Source organism: Sminthopsis crassicaudata, chromosome 2 (assembly GCF_048593235.1).
Source record: "Sminthopsis crassicaudata isolate SCR6 chromosome 2, ASM4859323v1, whole genome shotgun sequence".
NCBI classification, from domain to species: domain Eukaryota; kingdom Metazoa; phylum Chordata; class Mammalia; order Dasyuromorphia; family Dasyuridae; genus Sminthopsis; species Sminthopsis crassicaudata.
The window spans coordinates 349,074,760-349,097,802 of NC_133618.1; the positions used below are offsets into that span (position 1 = coordinate 349,074,760).

Consider the following 23,043-nt stretch of genomic DNA (forward strand, 5'->3'; position numbering starts at 1 on the left):
TAGATGAGGAAACTAGAACTTTGAGAGGTACCTAAAGTCATATAGGCCCTAAGTGGCAAAATCAAGATTTTAATCCATGTTGCATAGTGAGACCATCATGTCACTAGTGCAGATCCTCTATTAAGACCTTTCCTGTCTACCTACTATACTTGTGTACCTCAAAATTATATGACCTTTTTGACCACCATATTGTTGATTTATATTAAGCTCTGGTTCACTAAAATTCCCAGCTCTTTTTGAGACAATTGCTGTCTCGTTATGTGAAGTAGATTTTTCAAGACAAAAAAGTAAGTTATTATATTTATTCCTAATTGTTAGGATTACTAGGTGAGAACTCAGGTTGTCTGGACAGTGACAAGGTGAGAATTCAGGTTGTCTGGACAATTACAAGGTGAGAACTCAGGTTGACTTGACAGTTCTCTGGCTCAGACCTGTGGTTTGGGCCTTTAAAGGGAGTTTACACCTTAGGAATTCTAGGAGGAGCAAGCTCATTGGTTGAAGTGGTTCTTCCCAGAAGCCCTTGTATGATCCCACGCCCATTCTCTGGGAGGATAAAAAGAGGCAACATTGAGCTTGGAGAGCAGTCTGGACTGGGGAAGGACAAGAGCTGGAGGAGATTCAGAGCCAGGATTCAGAAAGAAGAAGAGGCTGGCTAGAGGCTCCAGAAGCCTCCCAAGAAACCTGCTCATAGAGGAAAAGATTATACAGAAAAGAAACCTCCTCCCAAGGAAGGATTACAACTGAGAGACGATCAGAACATTACACCTAATCCAATTCCATTATAAGAAAAAATAAATATTATGCTTACCTAACATGTGCAAAGTTCTAGTTATACAAAGACAAAACAAAAACAAAATAAAAACATTTCTTGACCTCAATGAGGCCATGAAAGACACAAACCTATACTTGTAAGGAAAAACTCAGACAAGTAGGAGCATCAGGGAAAACATTACAAAAAGGTGGTCCCTGTGTTGAACCCGAGTTAAAGATACAGAATCAGATAGGTAGATACAAGAAGGAGTGAGTTCTAGGCATGGGAAACCACTCTTGTGAATGTAAGAAGTATCAAAAATGTCTAATAAATTGGGAGGTGGGAAATAGAATTAATTTTTTAATTTAAAAATTTTTAATAAAATATAATTTTTAAAAAAGATGCTTACTCACCATTTCCCTCTCATTCTGGCATTCCAAAATTTTTAGGAAGAAAAGGTCTATTTATTTTCTCCAACTACTTTATTTTTTTTTTCAAATCAAAGCATATTCTTTCTTCCTTGCTATTAAAAATAGTTAATAATTTATTTTAACAGGAACATAGAGTTTGTGAAAAGGAGTATTGTCAAATATAGCTGGAAGAAAGGTAGGAATCATGTTACAAAGATTTTATTCTTTTATTCTAAGTTATTATTTCATCATATAGACATTGGAGAGTTTTTTTTCACTTTTTTTATTATAACTTTTTATTGACAGAACATATGCCTGGGTAATTTTTTACAACATTATGGCTTGCACTTACTTCTGTTATGACTTTTTCCTTCCCTCCCCACCCCCCCCTTAGATGGCAAACAGTCTTGTACATGTTATTTATGTTATAATATATCCTAGATATAATATATGTGTGCAGAACCAAACAGTTCTCTTGTTGCACAGGGAGTATTGGATTTAGAAGGTAAAGATAACCTGGGAAGAAAAACAAAAGTCCAAACAGTTTACACTCATTTCCCAGTGTTCCTTTTCTGGGTGTGGTTGATTCTGTCCATCATTGATCCATTGGAACTGAATTAGATTTTCTCTTTGTTGAAGATATCCACTTCCATCAGAATACATCCTCATACAGTATTGTTGTTGAATTGTATAATGATCTCCTGGTTCTGCTCATTTCACTTAGCATCAGTTCATGTAAATCTCTCCAAGCCTCTCTGTATTCATCCTGCTGTTCATTTCTTACAGAACAATAATATTCCATAACATTCATATACCACAATTTACCCAACTATTTTCCAATTGATGGACATCCATTCATTTTCCAGTTTCTAGCCACTACAAAAAGGGCTGCCACAAATATTTTGGCACATACAGGTCCCTTTCCCTTCTTTAGTATTTCTTTGGGATATAAGCCCAGTAATAGCACTGCTGGATCAAAAGATATGCACAGTTTGATAATTTTTGGGGCATAATTCCAGATTGCTCTCCAGAATGGTTGGATTCATTCACAACTCCCCCAGCAATGCATTAATGTCCCAGTTTTCCCACATCCCATTGGAGAGTTTTTAAAGGCACTGAAGATTTTGGAGTAGAAGAGTAATCTTTAGGAAGATTATTTTGGCAATTGTGGAGGATATTTTGAAAAGGAAAGATTGAAGCAGGGGGAAAAAAAACATTCATGAGGCTTTTTTAGTGGTCTAGGTGAGAAGATTCCATTAGAGCAGTGCCTATATGAAAATCAGAAAAAAGATGAATAGGAGTTGTTGTAGTTATAGAACCAAGAAGACCTGACAACTAGATAAATACTATGAGAGAGAGAGAGAGAAAGCAACATTCAAGAACCTGGATGACTGAGAGAATGCTACTATCTTCTTTAGAAATAGGATGGATATAAGCAGACAGATAGCTACAGATGTATCTACATATATACACATACACACACACATTTGTGTTTAACTATAGCCATCACTAAATATATCTATATATATATATACTTGTAGTTTCATGTGCAATCTTCTTTTTTCTATTCTATTTTGTTATGGAAATGCTTGTTTTATTTCTTAAACTCAGAATAAAATAAAAGGGAAAATAGAAATACGGAAAGTTGGGAGAAGAGCACATTTCAAAGGAGGACATCTGAATTTCCAAGATCTCTTTGGATCTTGCCTCTGCCATACACCATGGTAGCTATCATTTCCAGCTTCCTATTGTCTGCACCTCTTATTGCATCTGAGCCTTTATGCAAATCATTTATACAAATGTTAACCCACAAAAGGCTGATGATAAATTACTAATGACTGTTCTTTGGCTTGGCTATTCAACCAGTTTTGAATGCATTAACTGGATTTATAATCCAGCCTGCATCACTCCAATTCTTTCACAAGAATAGTCTGAGATACTTTATCAAATGTTTTACTAAAATTATATTGGCTAGATCTAAGTAAAATGTATTCTTATCTTCCAGTCTATTTAGACTCTCTCAAAAGAAGTTAGTTTGTTATTTTTTTCAATTAACAAGCATTTATTTTCCTTTTCTTTCACTCTCCTCCCAATGAAAAAAGAAAATCTTTAGAATAGATGTGCATAATTAAGCAAAAAATAAAAATTCTACATTGGCCATATCTTAAAAAATATATCTCATTCTGCAACTCCCCTCTGTCAGGAGGGCTTCAAAGACATTGGTCCTCTAGAATCATGATCTTTACATTGATCTTAAGTATTTTTAAGTTGTCTATTTCCACAATATTGTTGTGGGGCAACTAGGTGGCACAGTAAATAGAACCCTGATTCTACAGGAGGACTTGAGTTCAAATGTGACTTCAGAGACTGACTAGCTGAGTAACCCTGGATTACCTTTTTGCCTCAGTTTCCTCATCTGTCAGATAAACTGGAGAAGTAATTGACAAACCATTCTGGTATCTTTGCCAAGAAAACTCCAAATGGGTTTATGAAAAGTTGAACATAACTAATTAACTAAACAATAATTTTTTTCATTCTCATAATTCTAGTCATTTCATCTTGTTTTAGTTCCTATAAGTCTTTCCAGATTTCTCTTAAACTGTCCCTTTCTTTATTTCTTTTGGAACAATAATATTACATTATAATCATATACTATAATTTGCTCAGTCATTTCTCAAGTATTAGTTTGCTCATAAAGTCAAAAAAGTCAAAAACATTTTTGACTGTGATTGCTACTTCTTTTTCTAAACATTCACTAATCAATTATTTAACAATAATTCCTAGAATTTGGTCAAAAATAAAAGTAAGACAGGCAGCTAGGTGGTGCAATGGATGGAGCACCAGCCCTGAAGTCAGGAGAACCTGAGTTCAAATCTGGTCTCAGACACTTAATACTTCCTAGTTGTGTGAGCCTGGGCAAGTCACTTTTTTTTGAAAAAACAAAAAAACAAACAAACAAACAAAAAAGTAAAATATAATGGATTATACTTGCCATATTCTATTGTCTTCCCTCTTTTGAAAAACAGAACATTTTTCTTCTCTTCAATACCTTTCCCATTGTCCATAATCACTCAAAAATCCTCATAATAACTAACATTTGCTAGTTCTTTTGCTACCTGAAGTTGTAGTTCAGCTGGAACTGGATCTGATGACTTGAACTTATCAAATATTAGAAATTTTCAAAAATATTTTTAAAAAATTTAGAAAAAGTGTTCCTAAAAAAAACTTTACAATATTTTCAATAAATTGTATGTTCTCTCCACACACTCTTACCCCACCACACATATCTCAGCAAAGGAAATAGGGAGAAATGTTTTCTCATATCTATTCTTTGGAGGCCACAATTGTTCTTTATAATTTTACAGCATTCATTTTCAATTGTTTTGTGATTGTTCATTTATATTCATGTATCCTAAAATAATTTCAAAGTATCTGCTGCCATTCAAAAAGATTTTTGCCAAATCACTAATAATAAGAAAATACAAATTAAAACAATTTCTTTTTCAGCTCATACTCCTCAAAGTAAGCAAAGATGATAACAGTGGATGTTGAGGGACTCTGGGAAGACAGGTCCATTAATACTTTAAAGGAAAAACTGAATTGTCTCAACTTTTCTGAAAAACAATTTGTAATTATATGAGAACAGTCACTAAACTGTTCATACACCTTACTGTATATGTATGTATATCTCCAAGGAGTATCAAAGGTTTTATGTGTTCTAATATAAAATGTAGTTCTAGATTTTTAAATTCCTTCCAAGATTATCACCAATGTATGTAGCCTTGCTCTCAGATTCTCAACCTTGATTAGAAAGAATCTTGGCAGGGAATCCAAGGAATTACTCTTGCCACCATAGTAAGTTGATTTCTGGGAGATTCACATCCAGGATTGAATTCTGGGAAACCCACGATCCCACACTTTTGGAGGCAGAGTCTGATTCCCACACTCTAGGAGATTCAGAGTCAAGATATCATTCCCATGTTTACCTTCATGCTGGCTGGAGGCTTTGGATTCAGAGGGAGCTAGACATTGAAGCTGGCTGAAGACATTCTGACAGGAAAAAATTCAAGACTTTGAAGGACACAAAATAGGATCTGTTCTTTAACTCCTGGCTGCATTTTGGAATTATTGAACTGAAACTAAAACTAAGGGTGGCTCCAGAAGCTCCCCAAGAGATCTGCCCCCAGAGAATGATCGCAATTTAGAGAAAACAAAACATAATATTTTGGCGCCCAACGTGTGGCAAAGAGTTTTGCTTATCCTGACTCTGGCTGATTATGGGAGCTAGCCTGGACTTTACATTTACTGATGGTTTTAAATATATGTTCCTGACTATTTTGAGGAATAGTCCATTTATTCCTATACTCTCAAGTGTTTTTAGTAGGAATGGATGTTGGATTTTGTCAAATGCTTTTTCTGCATCTATTGAGATGATCATATGTTTTTTGTTAATTTGGTTATTGATATAGTCAATTATGCTAATAGTTTTCCTAATGTTGAACCAGCCCTGCATTCCTGGAATAACTCCTACTTGGTTGTAGTGTATTATCCTGGGGATGATATTCTGTAATGTTTTTGCTAATATTTTATTTAAGATTTTTGCATCAATATTCCTTAGGGAGATTAGTCTATAATTTTCTTTCTCCGTTTTCAACCTACCCGGTTTAGGTATCAGTATCATATACTGATCTGATACATAGGTATACAGTATATCATATACTGATATGTCTCTGTCATAAAAGGAATTTGGCAGGACTCCTTCAATCCCTATTTTTTCAAATAGGTTATATATAGCATTGAAGTTAATTGTTCTTTAAATGTTTGGTGGAATTCACATGTAAATTAGACTTTCAACCAGGACATCTGGTCCTGGGGATTTTTTTCTTAGGGAATTGATTAATAGCTTGTTCTATTTCTTTTTCTGAGATGGGACTATTTAACCAATTTACTTCTTCCTTTGTTAATCTGGGCAAGCTATATTTTTGAAGGTATTCTTCCATTTCATTTAACTTATCAAATTTATTGGCATAAAACTGGGCAAAGTAATTCTTAATTATTGCTCTAATTTCCTCTTCATTAGTGGTGAGTTCTCCCTTTTCATTTTTAAGACTAACAATTTGATTTTTCTCTTTGCCTTTTAAAATCAGATTTACTAAGAATTTATCTATTTTGTTGTTTTTTTTCATAGAACCAACTCTTAGTTTTATTAATTAATTCAATAGTTTTGTTTTTTTTTACTTTCAATTTTATTTATCTCTCCTTTTATTTTTAGAATTTCAAGTTTAATGTTTGACTGAGGTTTTTTAATTTGTTCCTTTTCTAGCATTTTTAGTTGCAAGTCTAATTCATTGACCTTCTCTTTCTCTATTTTATGCAAGTAGGCTCCTAGAGATATAAAATTTCCTCTTATTACCGCTTTGGCTGTATCCCACACATTTTGGTAGGATGTCTTATTATTGTCATTTTCTTGGATGAAATTATTATGTCTATGATTTGCTATTTCACCCAATCATTCTTAATATGAGATTATTTAGTTTCCAATTATTTTTGGGTCTATTTCCCCCTGGCTTTTTATTGCATGTAATTTTCATTGCATTGAGGTCTGAAAAGGATGCATTTACTATTTCTGCCTTACTGCATTTGAATTTGAGGTTTTTATGTCCTAATATATGGTCAATTTTTGTATAGGTTCCATGAACTGCTGCGAAGAAAATGTACTCCTTTCTGACTCCATTTAGTTTTCTCCAAAGATCTATCTTACCTAACTTTTCTAGCATTCTATTTACCTCTTTGACTTTTTTTCTTATTTATTTTGTGCTTTGATTTATCTAATTCTGAGAATGCAAGATTGAGATCTCCCACTATTATAGTTTTGCTGTTTATTTCTTCTTGCAGCTCTCTTAATTTCTATTTTAAGAATTTAGATGCTACACCACTTGGTGCATATATGTTTAATATTGATATTGCTTCATTATCTATGCGACCCTTTAGTAAGAAATAGTGCCCTTCCTTATTTCTTTTAATTAGATCAATTTTTGTTTTTGCTTGATCTGAGATCCCTGCTTTTTTGACTTCACCTGAAGCATAGTAGATTTTGCTCCAACCTTTTACCTTTATTCTGTATGTATCACCCTGCTTCAAGTGTCTTTCTTATAAACAACATATTGTAGGATTCTGGCTTTTAATCCAGTCTGCTAACTGCTTCCTCTTTATGGGGGAGTTTATCCCATTCACATTTATGGTTAAAATTACCAATTCTGTATTATTTGTTATCTTGTCAATCCCTTCTTATGCTTTTCTCCTTTCCCTCCCCCTTACCCCTTACTTGTGAGCACCACTTGCTTCTCACAGCCCTCTCTTTTTTGTATCCCTCTCCCTCACCTTAGAGTTCCTCCCCCTTTCTTACCCTTTTTCCTCACTATTTCTGTATTCTCTTCCACTTAGCTTACTCCTTCCCTTTTTATTTTCCCCTCCCACTTTTTAATGAGGTGGGAGAAGTTTTACCATAACTAGAATATGTCTAATATTTTTTCTTTAAGCCAGTTCTGATGACAGTAAGATACACACTATGTTCATCCCCCTCCATTCTTTCTCTCAAATATAATAGGTTTCCTTTGCCTCTTTGTCAGATGTAGTACTCCCATTTTATCCTTTTCCTGGTACAATTTCCTTTCCACCTTTAGTTTCTAGAACAAAGTATACATGTGTTCTTTATATATCTTTATAACAGAAATATAGTTCCCAAGATTTCTTTTTATTTTTTTAGGTTTCTCTTGAGTTTTATATTTGTAGATTAAACTTTTTGTTTAATTCCAGTTTTTTCAACAGAAATAGATGAAATTCACATATTTCATTGAATGTCCATCTTATTCCCTGGGGAAAAAAATGCTCATTTTGGCTGGGTATGACATTTTTGGCTGCATACTAAGTTCCTTAGCCTTTCAGAATATCACATTCCAGGCCCTTCGATCCTTTAATGTGGATACTGGTAGATCCTGAGTAATCCTTATTGTGGTTCCTCTATATTTGAATTGATTTTTTTCTAGCTGCTTGCAGTATTTTTTCTTTCATCTGATAGCTCTGGAATTTGGCCACTATATTTCTTGGGGTTTTGATTTTAGGGTCCCTTCAGTAGGTGATTGATTAATTCTTTCAATGTCTATTTTACCCTCTGTTTCTATAATATCTGGGCAGTTCTCTTTGACAATTTCCTGGAACACAGTGTCCAGGCTCTTTTTTTCATCGTATTTTTCAGGAAATCCAATAATTCTCAGATTATCTCTTCTAGATCTATTTTCCAGGTTTGTTGTTTTCCCAAGAAAGTTTTTGACATTTTTTCCCATTATTTCTTTTCTTTTTCTTTTCTTTCTTTTTTTTTTTTTTTTTTTTGACTGGTTCTTGGTGTCTCCTCAAGTCATTCATTTCCATCTGATTTTTAATGAATTATTTTCTTCACTCACTTTTTAAATATCTTTTTCTAATTGTCCAATTGAGTTTTTAGATGAGTTGTTTTGTATGGAATTTTTTTCCATTTCGCCAATTTTATTTTTTAGAGAGCTATTTTCTTTTTCCAATTCACTCATTCTGTTTTTCAAGGATTTGATTTCTTTATCCACTCTCTATCTTTAAATGAGTGGGATGACTTATCCAGACTCTTAAGCAAAGCTTCCCTTTCCTTTTCCCATTTTTCCTCTAGCTCTTTTGTGAGAGCCTTTTTAAATTCTTCTATGAGAGTCTTGTGTGTTGAAGACCAGATCATATCCCCCTTTGGGGATTCATTTGGAGACAGATGTTTTTAGTTTCCTCAGGGTTTAAAGTCTTCTCTCTATCCATATAGAAGCTATCAATAGTTAGGGTCTGTTTTAATTTTTTGCTCATTTTGTCAAAGAAGATTCAAAGAAAACAAACTAACAAAAAAAATGCAGTCTGATTTTTTTGGGGGGAAGAGGGGCTGGATGGTGTTACCGAGCTACCTCTACAGACTGCAGGGGCAGCAGTGAGGCACTAGCAAGACAGCAATGGCTGCTCTCCATCTGCGCTCTGAGATTCTGAGAGTGTGCTGAATCACTCTGGGAGGATATGGCCAGGTCCTGAGAGACCCTAGCTTTTTGGGCTTATAGTCTTTACCCCCTGTGTTTAGAGTTTCTTTGCTGATCTACTGATTTGCTGCCAGGGCAGAATAGCCAACACTGTGGTAAAATTTTCCTTGCCAAATTGGCTGAGATCACACTCCACTCCCCTCCGGTTTGCTCAGGTATGAGCTGCCTGCCTTACTCTCACTGTCTGCTGTGCTGCCTTTAGTTTGCACCTGATCTAAGTGAACCCACCTATGAGCAAAAACAGACCTTTTCTGCCGAATTTCAAGGATATCTTCTCTTGGTAATTATTTGTGGTTTTTTTGTTTTTCTTCAGTCAAATAATAATTTTGAGGCTTGTCATGGAATAAATTATTCTGAGAGAAAAGATGGAGCTTAAACAAATGTGTGTGTCATCTCAATCATCGTGGCTGGAAGTCCCAACTGAGTTTTGAAATGAGTTGTTTTGTTCTATGGAATTTTTTTCCATTTCACCAATTTTATTTTTTCAAGAGCTATTTTCTTTTTTTCAGTTCACTAATTCTGTTTTTCAGCGAGTTGATTTCTTTATCCACTGCATCTTTTAATGAGTAGGATGACTTATCCTGACCTTCTTGCCAAGCTTCCCTTCTCTTTCCCCTTTTTTCTTCTAGCCTTCTTGCAAAAGTCTTTTTAATTTCTTCTAAGAGAGCCTTGTGTGGTGGGGGATAACTTAATGGAGCTGTGCCTGGAAGCAGTTACTACCCATTTATTCAGTTGTCTAGCAGAGCATGCATACTGGCATGAATACTCAGTCCAACTCCAGTCCAAATCCAGTGACATCACTAGACAGTCTTAACATCACTGCCTCTTCAGATTGGTGAGTTTTTCCTTCACATGTTTAATGGCCAGGGACTTTTCTCTACCTGTGTCTATTTTTCCACCCAATGGTATTTATATTTGTAGAAGAACTTTATGGAGGAAATGTTTTTATTTATACCTTTTTTCCCCCCACCAACTGCTTTTGCTTTGAAGCAATCACATCCTATGGTTGAATTATAAAGGCAATCACATTTGGCTCTCTTAGGGGTAAGACTGACTTCCCAAAGTTCTCCTTGATTGATAGAAAGGCTATGTCTCATGTCTCTGCTATAATCATTTAGAAAGGAATCTTGTTTCTCCTCTCTTCCTTTTTTTTTTACACACTAGGGAGAAGAAAAAAAGGAAAGAGAGAGAGGATGGGGAGAGACAGAGACAGAGAGAGATGGAAAGAGATGAAGAAGAGAGAGAGAGAGAGAGAGAGAGAGAGAGAAAGAGAAAGAGAGAGAGAGAGAGAGAGAGAGAGAGAGAGAGAGAGAGAGAGAGAGAGTCATCATCCTCCTTTAAAGGATAAGTGTGTTTTACTCTTCTTGCATATTACTTGTTTCTAGATAGATTACGTTCATCAGCTAGTTTAGGGCATAACAAATACCTGGGCAGAGCAATTGAAGGAAAAGGGCAAATGACCTTGTTTCTAGAGCAAAAGGAAGAATAATAGTTAATTGTTCTCCCCTAAGTATCCTTTTCTTATTATCAATCAAATACTTGTTTGGAGTAGGAAAAGAAAGATTTTCCAGTTAATGTTAGAAATTTCCAAACTATCTACCTAAATATTTATTCTCCTTTCTGACTACTTCTGATTGTCTCTTACTTCTAGCTCTTACTTTGTTTTAAAAAAATAATAATAAGAATATATTCTTCAATTATATGTCAAGATAATTTTAGCAATTATTTTTTAGAATATTTTCAGTTCCAAATTTCTGTCCTTTCCTCTTTCCCTCCCCTCTGTTCTTCTTGAATGGTAGCCAATTTGATATAGGTTACTTATGTATATTTATGTAAAACATATTTCTACATTAGTCATAATTGTGAAAGAAGAAAGAGATCTAAAGGGAAAAAAAAGCAAGTGAAAAAAGTATGCTTTCATTTGTATTCAGAAATCCATCAGTTCTCAATCTGGATGTGGATTGCATTTTTCATCATAAGTCCTTTGTACTTGTCTTTCTTGGATCATTGTATTACTGAGAAGATCTAAGTCATTCATAATTGATCATCACACAGTGTACCATGTACAATGTTTTCCTGGTTCTGCTCAATTCATTTTGTATCAGTTCATATAAATTTTATCAGGTTTTTCTGAAATCTGTCTGTATATCATTTCTTTTTGCACATTAGTATTTCATTACATTCATATACTGTTGTTTGTTCAGAAATTTCCCAATTGATAAATATCCCCTCAATTTCTGATATTTTGCCACTATGAAAAAGGCTGCTATAAATATTTTTGCACATGTAGGTTTTAAAAAGAACCTTTAAAGGTTTAAGGGAAAAAATTTTTTATGATATCTTTGGGATAGAAAACTAGTAGTGGTATTGCTAGATTAAAGAGTATGCATAGTTTGGTTGCCTTTTGGGCACAGTTCCAAATTGCTCTCAAGAATGGTTGAGGGGGCAGTTAGGTGGCTCAGTGGATAGAGCATCAGCCTTGAATTCAGGAGGACCCTAGTTCAAATCTGGTCTCAGACACTTAACACTTCCTAGCTGTGTGACCCTGGGCAAGTCACTTAACCCCAGCCTCCAAAAAAAAAAAAAAAAAAAAAAAAGTTTGAATCAACTCATAACTCTGCCAACAGTGAATTAGTGTCCAAATTTCCCAAATCCTCTCTAAAAATTATCATTTTGTGTGGCATATTAGTAAATGTGATAGATTTGAAGTGGCACCTCAAATTATTTTAATTTGCATTTCTCTTTTCAAAAGTGATTCAGAGCACTTCTTCATAGAGATAAATTTGATTTTTTAAAATTAATTTTATAATTATAATTTTTTTTGACAGTACATATGAATGGATAATTTTTTTTTTACAAGATAATCCCTTGTATTCACTTTTTGAAATTTTCCCATCCTTCCCTCTACTCCCTCCCCTAGATGACAGGCAATCCCATACATATTAAATGTGTTACAGTATATCCTTGATACAATATATGTGTGTAAAACCAAATTTCTTGTTGCCCGGTAAGAATTGGATTCCGAAGGTATAAGTAACCTAGGTAGAAAGACAATAGTGCGAACAGTTTACACTCAATTCCCAGTGTTCCTTCTCTGGGTGTAGCTGTTTCTGTCCATCATTGATCAACTGGAACTGAATTAGATTTTCTCTATGTTGAAGATATCCACTTCCATAGGAATACATCTTCATACAGTATCATTGCTGAAGTGTATAATGATCTCCTGGTTCTGCTCATTTCACTCAGCATCAGTTGATGTAAGTCTCTCCAAGTCTCTCTGTATTCATCCTGCTGGTCATTTCTTACAGAGAAATAATATTCCATAACATTCATATACCATAATTTACCCAACCATTCTCCAATTGATGGGCATCCATTCATTTTCCAATTTCTAGCCACTACAAAAAAGAGCTGCCACAAAAATTTTGGCACATACAGGTCCCTTTCCCTTCTTTAGTATTTCTTTGGTATATAAGCCCAATAGTAGCACTTCTGGATCAAAGAATATGCACAGTTTGATAACTTTTTGGGCATAATTCCAGATTGCTCTCCAGAATGGTTGGATTCTTTCACAACTCCCTCAACAATGCCTCAGTGTCCCCGTTTTCCCACAGCCCCTCCAACATTCATCATTATTTGTTCCTGTCATCTTAGCCAATCTGATAGTTGTATAATGGTATCACAAGCTTTCTTAATTTGCATTTCTCTGATTAATAGTGATTTGGAACACTCTTTCATATGAGTGGATATAGTTTCAATTTCATCATCTGAAAATTGTCTGTTCATATCCTTTGACCATTTATCATTTGGAGAATGGTTTGATTTCTTATAAATTAGAGAAAGTTCTCTATATATTTTGGAGATGAGGCCTTTATCAGAACCTTTAACTGTAAAAATATTTTCCCAATTTGTTACTTCCCTTCTAATCTTGTTTGCATTAGTTTTGTTTGCACAAAAGCTTTTTAATTTGATGTAACCAAAATCTTCTATTTTTGTGATCAGTAATGATCTGTAGTTCTCCTTTGGTCATAAATTTCTTCCTCCTCCACAAGTCTGAAAGATAAATTATGCTATGTTCCTCTTATCTATTTATGATCTCATTCTTTATGCCTAAATCATAGACCCATTTTGATCTTATCTTGGTATGTGGTGTTAAGTGTGGGTCCATACTAAATTCTGCCATGCTAATTTCCAGTTTTCTCAACAGTTTTTTTCAAATAATGAATCCTTATCCCAAAAGTTGGTATCTTTGGGTTTGTCAAACACTAGATTGCTATAGTTGTACCCTATTTTGTCCTGTGTACCTGTTCCACTGATCAACTAGTCTATTTCTTAGCTAATACCAAATGGTTTTGGTGACTGCTGCTTTATAATATAGCTTTAGATCAGGTACAGCTAGACCACCTTCATCTGATTTTTTTTTTTTTTCATTAATTCCCTTGAAATTCTCGGCCTTTTGTTCTTCCATATGAATTTTGTTGTTATTTTTTCTGGGTCATTAAAATAGTTTCTTGGGAGTCTGATTGGTATATCACTAAATAAATAGATTAGTTTAGGGAGTATCGTCACCTTTATTATATTCGCTCGGCCTATCCAAGAGCACTTAATGTCTTTCCAATTATTTAAATCTGACCTTATTTTTGTGGCAAGTGTTTTGTAGTTTTGCTCATATGATTCCTGACTTTTCTTTGGTAGATGGATTCCCAAATATTTTATACTCTTGACAGTTGTTTTGAATGGAATTTCTCTCACTGTTGGATTTTGTTGGTGATGTATAAAAATGCTGAGGATTTATGTGGATTTATTTTGTATCCAACAACTTTGCTAAAATTGTGAATTATTTCTAGTAACTTTTTATTAGAATCTCTGGGGTTCTCTAAGTATACCATCATATCATCTGCAAAGACTTTGATTTCCTCATTACCTACTCTTATTCCTTTAATCTCTTTCTTGACTCTTATTGCCAAAGCTAGCAGTTCTAATACAATATTGAATAGTAATGGTGATAGTGGACAACCTTGTTTCACTCCTGATCTTACTGGAAAAGGTTCCAGTTTATCCCCATTACATATGATGCTTACTGACTGTTTTAAATATATGCTCCTTATTATTTTAAGGAATAGTCCATTTATTCCTATACTCTCAAGTGTTTTTAGTAGGAATGGATGTTGGATTTTATCAAATGCTTTTTCTGCATCTATTGAGATGATCATATGCATTCCTGGTATAAATCCTACTTGATCATAGTGTATTATCCTGGGGATGATTTTCTGTAGTCTTTTTGCTAATATCTTATTTAAGATTTTAGCATCAATATTCATTAATTTTTCTATAGTTTTCTTTCTCCATTTTCAACCTACCTGGTTTAGGTATTAATATCATGCCTGTGTCATAAAAGGAGTTTGGTAAAACTCCTTTATCCCCTATTTTTTCAAATAGTTTATATTACACTGGGGCTAATTGTTCTTTAAATGTTTGGTAGAATTCACATGTAAATCCATCTGGTCCTGGGGATTTTTTCTTGGGGAGTTGATTAATAGCTTGTTCTATTTCTTTTTCTGAAATGGGACTATTTAAGCAATTTACTTCCTCCTCTGTTAATTTAGGAAGCTTATATTTTTGGAGATAGTCATCCATTTCACTTAAGTTATCAAATTTATTGGCATAAAGCTGGGCAAAGTAACTCCTTATCATTGCTCTAATTTCCTCTTCATTGGTGGAAAGATCCCCCTTTTCATTTTTAAGACTATCAATTTTATTTTCTTTTTCTGATCAGATTTACCAAAGGTTTATCTATTTTATTGGCTTTTTTATAAAACCAACTCTTAGTTTTATTTATTAATTCAATAGTTTTTTTACTTTCAATATTATTGATTTCTTCTTTTAATTTTAGAATTTCAAGTTTAGTATTTGGTTGGGGGTTTTTAATTTGGTCTTTTTCTAGCTTTTTAAGTTGCAGGCCCAATTCATTGATCTTCTCTTTCTCTACTTTATTTAAGTAAGCCTCTAAAGATATAAAATTTCCCCTTATTACCGCTTTAGCTGCATCTCACAAATTTTGGTATGATGTCTCATCGTTGTCATTATCTTGGGTGAAATTATTGTTTCTATAATTTGCTGTTTCACCCACTCATTCTTTAAGATGAAATTATTTAATTTCCAATTACTTTTTGGTCTATTTACCCCTAACTTCTTGCTGAATGTAATTTTTACTGCATTGTGATCTGAGAAGAAAGCATTTACTATTTCAGCCTTCCTGCATTTAATTTTGAGATCTTTATGTCAATTTTGGTATAGGTTTCATGAACTGCTGAGAAGAAAGTATACTCCTTTCTATCACCATTCAGTTTTCTCCAAAGATCTATCATACCTAATTTTTCCAGTGTTCTATTTACCTCTTTAATTTCTTACTTATTTGTTTTGTCGTTTGATTTATCTAATTCTGAGAATGCAAAGTTGAGATCTCCCACTCTTATACTTTTGCTGTCTATATCTTCTTGCAACTTTCTTAACTTCTCCTTTAGGAAGTTAGATGATATACCACTTGGTGCATATATATTTAGTATTGATATGGCTTCATTGTCTATGCTACCCTTTAGCAGGATATAGTTTCCTTCCTTATCTCTTTTAATTAGATCAATTTCTGCTTTTGCTTGATCTGAGATAAGGATGGCTACCCCTGCTATTTTGACTTCTCGTAAAGCATAATAGATTCTGCTCCAGCCTTTTATTTTTACTCTGTATGTATCTCCCTGCTTTAAATGTGTTTCCTTTAAACAACATATTGTAGGGTTCTGATTTTTGATCCAGTCTGCTATCTGTCTCCACTTAATGGGAGAGTTCATCCCATTCACATTTACAGTTAAAATTACTAATTCTGTATTTTCTGCCATCATATTATCCCCAGATTATGCTTTTTTCCTCTTGTCCCCCCTGAACCTCTTCCCCAGTATTAGACTTATGGACCCCACTTGTGTCACACAGACCTCCCTTTTTAGTATCCTCCCCCCTCCTTTTAAGTCCCTTCCCCTTTCTTGTACCCTTCCCTTATTCCTCTTTTCCTTTTCCCTTTTCCTCTCCCTCCTTTTAATGAGGTGAGATAGAATTCTCTGAAAAACAAATATGTCTATTATTTACTTTTTGAGCCTACTCTGATGAGAGTAAGATTCACACAGTGTTCCTCCCCCTCTCTAAATTAGCATGCTAAGGTTTCTCAAATCTTCCTATCTTGCTATAACCTTTCTGCTGACCTCTAATCTCTAATCTTCAATTGCCTTCGAGACATCTCAAACTGAATGTCCAGCAGACATCTTAAATTTAAGATGTCCAAAGCTGAATTCACTATTTTCCCCTTTAACCCATTCCTCCCTATTCTTCTAGAGGGATATACCAACCTTTTAGTTGCCCAAGCTTGCAATGTAGATGTCATCTTTGACTTTTCACTGTCATTCACTCCCATATTTAAAGGCCTAACAATTTCATATCTATAACATCTCTCCTCTGGTATTACCAGTACCAGAGTATAAGCCCTCATCCTCACACTGCACTGTTATAATAGCCTATTGATGGATCTGCCTGTCTCAAGTCTCTCCCTATTCCATTCCTAATGTGGTTTTCCTAAAGCATAGGTCCAACTTTATCATTTCCCCTATTCAATAAACTCCAGTGACTTCCTATTACCTCTAGAATAAAACACAAAATTATTTATTTGGTGTTGAAAACCCATCATAATCTATTCCTTTCCTTTTCATGTACTCTGTGATACAATGACACTGGCCTCCTTGTTCTGCCTCAAACAAGATTCTCCATCTTTTGTCTCCAAATACTCTCTTTAGTTTTCCCTCACAACTGGAACACTCTCCCTCGTCATCTCTTGATGGCTTGATGGCTATGGCTTCCCTGACTTCTCTTAATTCCCAAATAAAATCCTACCTTCTGGAAGGGACCTGTATGTGCAAAAATGTTTGTGGCAGCCCTTTTTGTAGTGGCTAGAAACTGGAAATTGAATGGATGCCCATCAATTGAAGAATGGCTGAATAAATTGTGGTATATGAATGTATGGAATATTATTGTTCTGTAAGAAATGACCAGCAAGATGATTTCAGAAAGGCCTGGAGAGACTTATATGAACTGATGTTGAGTGAAATGAGCAGAACCAGGAGATCATCATACACTTCAACAACAATACTATATGATGATCAATTCTGATGGACATGGCCCTCTTCAACAATGAGATGAACCAAATCAGTTCCAATAAAGCAGTAATGAACTGAAACAGCTACACCCAGCGAAAGAACTCTAGGAGATGACTACATAGAATTCCCAATCCCTCTATTTTTGTCTGCCTGCATTTTTTATTTCCTTCACAGGCTAATTGTACAGTATTTCAAAGTCCGATTCTTTTTGTACAGCAGAACAACTGTTTGGACATGTATACATATATTGTATTTAATTTATACTCTAACATATTTAAAATGTATTGGTCAACCTGCCATATGTGGGGGGAAGGAGGGGAAAATTTAGAACAAAAGGTTTGGCAATTGTCAGTGTTGTAAAATTATCAATGCATTTATCTGGTAAATAAAAATTATTAAATAAAAATTTTTTTAAAAAAAGAAAAATGCATATTAACATTATCAATGTTTTATTATGTTTTCATCTATTGTTGTGTTAAATATATTTCTCAATTACATTTTAATCTGGCTTGGGCAATACTGTAGCAATATTTCAGGCCACAATATCCCCACAACATGATATCTCATTCTCTGTTGAAACTCTTATAAATTTTGATGCCTTTCCTCTTTTAATTATTACTAATTTTTCTGTTAATAGCTCATTTGTTTGCTTGCTGTCTCTCCCATTCAATTGTGAGCTCCTTGAAGACAGAGACTATTTTTGCCTCTTTTTATATCCTCAATATTTAGCAAAGTCTTTGGCATTTGGTAGATAATTAATAAATGTTTATTGACTGATCAGTAGCTGGAGTCCTTATTTTGGTGTCTGTGAACATATTATATCTATATATACATGTATACACACATATATGTATGTATACCCAAATATATATATATATATACATATATATATATAGCTATTTTCCATAATTTATTTCCTTTATAGTCTTAAACATTTTATACAATTAAAAATTATTCTGAAGAGTTTGTAGGCTTCATTAGGCTTCCAAAGGAAGGACACAAAAATGTTAGCCCTTGACTTTTAATATATGTATATGTATATGTATATACACATATATTTTTAATATATATGTATATATTTGTTTTAATATATGTTATATATTTGACTTTTAATATATATATATATATATATGTATATGTATATACATATATATTAACATGAGCATACACACACATATATATATATCCAAATAAATTGTCTAAATGTATAGGCTGGTTCTCAGTGGCATGGATCACAGTCTTTGGAATGTGGTCATGTTTTTCACTATGAAGGAAGCAGAAAACAGGTTGAACAATATTTGTATGTGTATATGACAAACATATATTTGAAAGAATATATATGTATATTTGTATATGTTTCTTGTTCAATTATCCCAGTATTCATACATATACATCTGTCCATGTGTGTGTGTTTATGATTTTTTATGGGGATCAGAAGGAAAACCACTTCATTGGTCACTCTTAAGAAAAGAGGTATTATAGCTCCAAATTTACAATTTTTAGCACATCTACATAAGACCAGAATGTAATCTCATTTATCCATCAAAATTGCAAACAAAAATTGTTGATGTTCTATAGATTATACCAGAAAATAGTCTTTCTGAGGGTATTAACTATACCATAAGGCTTATTTTAATCTACCATATAAACCAGATAAGATACAGTCATTCCAAAGTTTGGGGAGCAAGTCCTTTCTGGTCTTTATTTTCCATAATCTATCATGCCTTCATGGAATCATGATATTACTTATTGTTGTCATATGTTGTTCATCCTTCATTCTTGTTGAAAAGGGTTGAAAATTCTTGTCAAGAGGGTTACATCTTGATTGTAAGTGAGTTGGATTTGAGTGAGACAGTCTCACTGCCTCCTTCAGAATCATCTGAGTTCAGAGGCAAAACATAGGTCAGGATGCTTAGAAATAGCCCCTTGTTGTCATTTATTTGTTTGCTAACTATGTTTTTATTTTTCTTCTTCTACTCTCCAGTATTCCCTATTCCATGGTCAGGAGTTTTCAGTAAAATTTCTAAGCCACTTAAAAGAAGCAGAAGCTCTCTAGAAGACCTTAGGATTTTGTCATCAAGGCAGTTAGAGCAATATTTTCTAAATCTTTGACATGTAGGCTGAGATCTACCCCATATATGGAATATATATGGACAGTTAGAAGGGACAGTGAATAGAATTCCAGGACTGGACTCAGAACTGAATTCAAATCTAGTTTCTGATAATTCCTAGATGTAGAATAAGTCAACTAACTTAATTTCTTTATCTGTGAAATGGAGATAATAATAGTACCAACTTCCCAGGATGGTTGTAAGGATAAAGTAAGATAAAAATTGTTAGGTCACGTAGAACATAGTAAACATTATGTAAATATTATTTATGTTATTATATAGACTAGGCTAGTTTTTCCTTAAAAGATATTTGAACTAATTTTGAATTTTAATTGACTAGAAGATATCAAACTTGAACCATGGCTATAAAGGCAACAAATACAAAAGCAGAACATCTGGAGCCAAAAGTCTCTCACTGAGGTCTGAGCAAAAAGTTGCTCAGTCTCTCTTGTCCTCCTCTTTTTCATTTATAAAATGAAGAGGTTTGGAAATGTAGTCACAAGAATACTAAGTCTAGAGTCAAAAACCTGGATTTGAATCCTGGTTTCACTAAAGTCATCAATGAGATCTTCACCTCTCTGTGTTTCAAAAAAGAAGCTGAGCTCTAAGATCTCTTCCAACTTTCAATTCCATATTACTATTTTATTCTAGTTACTATGTTCTATTTCAAGGACTCTAAATACCCTACATTAAGATATAGTTAGACTATGTATATTTGTCTAAGTATATAAGTACATAGTTAATGTATATATTGTCAAAATCCTAACATCAAGGTAAAGTGAAAATTTAACCTTGATGACAATTTTTCCACCCGAAAATGAGTTCTATTGTTGTCACTGATTAGTTGCTATTAGATATTTTTATATGACATGCTGTTTTCTAAGAACATAATTTCAGTGTTAAAGTTTTACTATATTTTCTCAATCTCTTACTATTCATTATTAGCTTCAGAGCCATTTTGACAAAGAAAAAGGTAAAATCTTTGTGTAGGTGAGGTTTATCTATGGATTTCCTCAGGCTCCTTTTGAGCCTATTTCTCTCTCCAACCCTCTTTTTATCCAGAGCTCTTATTATTTTTTAGCCCTCCCATTCCCACTTCTTCATATTTACCCATGCTTTGGTAATAGACTACTGCTAGGAGAAAACATAGAGGAATGTAGTCATTTATGGGTTAGAAAGAAAATTGATGATGTTAAGTAAACTAAGTAAGTAAGGAGGACAGATCATTCATTGGTATTAGCAGATGGTCCATAAAACTGTAGAGCTAAGATAGAATCCAGGGGATCAGAAGTGATACATTGGCCAGGCCTAAACAAAAAAGCAGTCCAATTGTCTCAAAGGGCTGCCACTTGAACTGTATGGAGCAAGGAGTAGCATCTACTTGCTTTCACAAGACACTCTATTCACAAAACCTAGAAATTTATGTAGAGCAGCTGCTTTAATAGAAAAGGAAATTTAGACTAAAATCTAGAATTATGGGATAAGAGATTACTTATTACATAGAAAGAAATTTTATGGGAGCATTAAGTACAATACTGGCTGACCCACACTTAACATCACATACTAAGATAAGATCAAAATGGATCCCTGATTTCAGCATAAAGAAGGAGATCATAAATAAATTAGAAGAACATAGGATAGTTTACCTCTCAGACTTGTGGAGTAAGAAGGAATTTGTGTCCAAAGAAGAACTAGAGATCATTATTGATCACAAAATAGAAAATTTTGGTTACATCAAATTAAAAAGCTTTTGTACAAACAAAACTAATGCAAACAAGATTAGAAGGGAAGTAACAAATTGGGAAAATATTTTTACAGTTAAAGGTTCTGATAAAGGCCTCATCTCCAAAATATACAGAGAATTGACTCTAATTTATAAGAAATCAAGCCATTCTCCAATTGATAAATGGTCAAAGGATATGAACAGACAATTTTCAGATGATGAAATTGAAACTATATCCACTCATATGAAAGAGTGTTCCAAATCACTATTAATCAGAGAAATGCAAATTAAGAAAACTTGTGATACCATTACACACCTGTCAGATTGGCTAAGATGACAGGAACAAATAATGATGAATGTTGGAGGGGCTGTGGGAAAACTGGGACACTGAGGCATTGTTGGGGGAGTTGTGAAAGAATCCAACCATTCTGGAGAGTAGTCTGGAGTTATGCTCCAAAAGTTATCAAACTTTTGGGTATAAGCATACCCTTTGATCCAGAAGTGCTACTATTGGGCTTATATCCCAAGGAAATACTAAAGAAGGGAAAGGGACCTGTATGTGCCAAAATGTTTGTGGCAGACCTCTTTGTAATGGCCAGAAATTGGAAAATGAATGGATGCCCATTAATTGGAGAATCGTTGGGTAAATTATGGTATATGAATGTTATGGAATATTATTGTTCTGTAAGAAATGACCAACAGGATGAATACAAAGAGGCTTGGAGAGACATCAACTGATGCTGAGTGAAATGAGCAGAATGAGGAGATCATTATACATTTCAACAACAATACTATATGAGGATATATTCTGATGGAAGTGAATATCTTCAACATAGAGAAGGGCTAATCCAATTCCAATTGATCAATGATGGACAGAATCATCTACACCCAGAGAAGGAACACTGGGAAATGAGTGTAAACTGTTAGCATTTTTTGGTTTTCTCCCCAGATTATTTTTACCTTCCGAATCCAATTCTTCCTTTGCAACAACAACAAGAACAACAACAAAATTCGGTTCTGCACATATATATTGTATCTAGGATATACTATAACATATTTAATATGTATGGGAATGCCTGCCATCTAGGGGAGAGGGTGGAGGGAAGGAGGGGAAAAATTTGGAACAGAAGGGTGTACAAGGGATAATGTTGTAAAAAATTACCTATGCATATGTACTGTCAAAAAATATAATTATAAAGTTAATTAAAAAAAAATTTTTTTTAAAGTACAATACCATACCATATTGGTCCAAATCTAGTCATTCCTCAATATAGTTTTCATTTCTAATATTAAATCTTTGGAAGAAAAATGTGTGTTGAAAACACTGATTATATATTGCTTTCATAGTTTATACAAGTCAGATCAAGAAAAATATATGATTTGTGTTTGGAACAATGTGTCATATATTTATAACAACCCCTCAAACTTTAAGTAAAAAAGACTATTGAGGTAAGAGGAGAAGTTAGTCAGTAAAGGACAGTTTTTGTTGGGACTCAGTTCAAAATTCAGTTTGGGATTTTTTTTTTTCTTTCTGAAGAGTAAATAAAGGGCAACCAGCATCTTCAGGGCTCATTCAATCTAAGCAATCTCCGTATTGACACAAAATTTCCAGTATCAGTTTTTCTATTCAGATGAAACATGTGCTTTTTAGACCCATGAAGTGTTTCTGAAACCTGAACTTTCAGTGCCAGAATGAGTAATCCTGCTTTAATTGGGTCATAAGAAAGTAATAACTAATACATGGGAATTGTTTA

The 23,043-nt window shown here is 33.9% G+C and overlaps 1 long non-coding RNA gene across 1 annotated transcript in view; it reads right to left on the reverse strand.

Annotated features, from left to right (window-relative positions):
• Nucleotides 1-1,573: 1,573 nt before the first annotated feature.
• The window catches only part of LOC141556518 (uncharacterized), a 104,827-nt gene continuing 83,357 nt past the window's right edge, over nt 1,574-23,043 (reverse strand). Inside the window, exon 6 of the long non-coding RNA XR_012486548.1 lies at nt 1,574-2,429. This is a non-coding gene — a long non-coding RNA (uncharacterized LOC141556518). The remainder of the gene's footprint in view (nt 2,430-23,043) is intronic.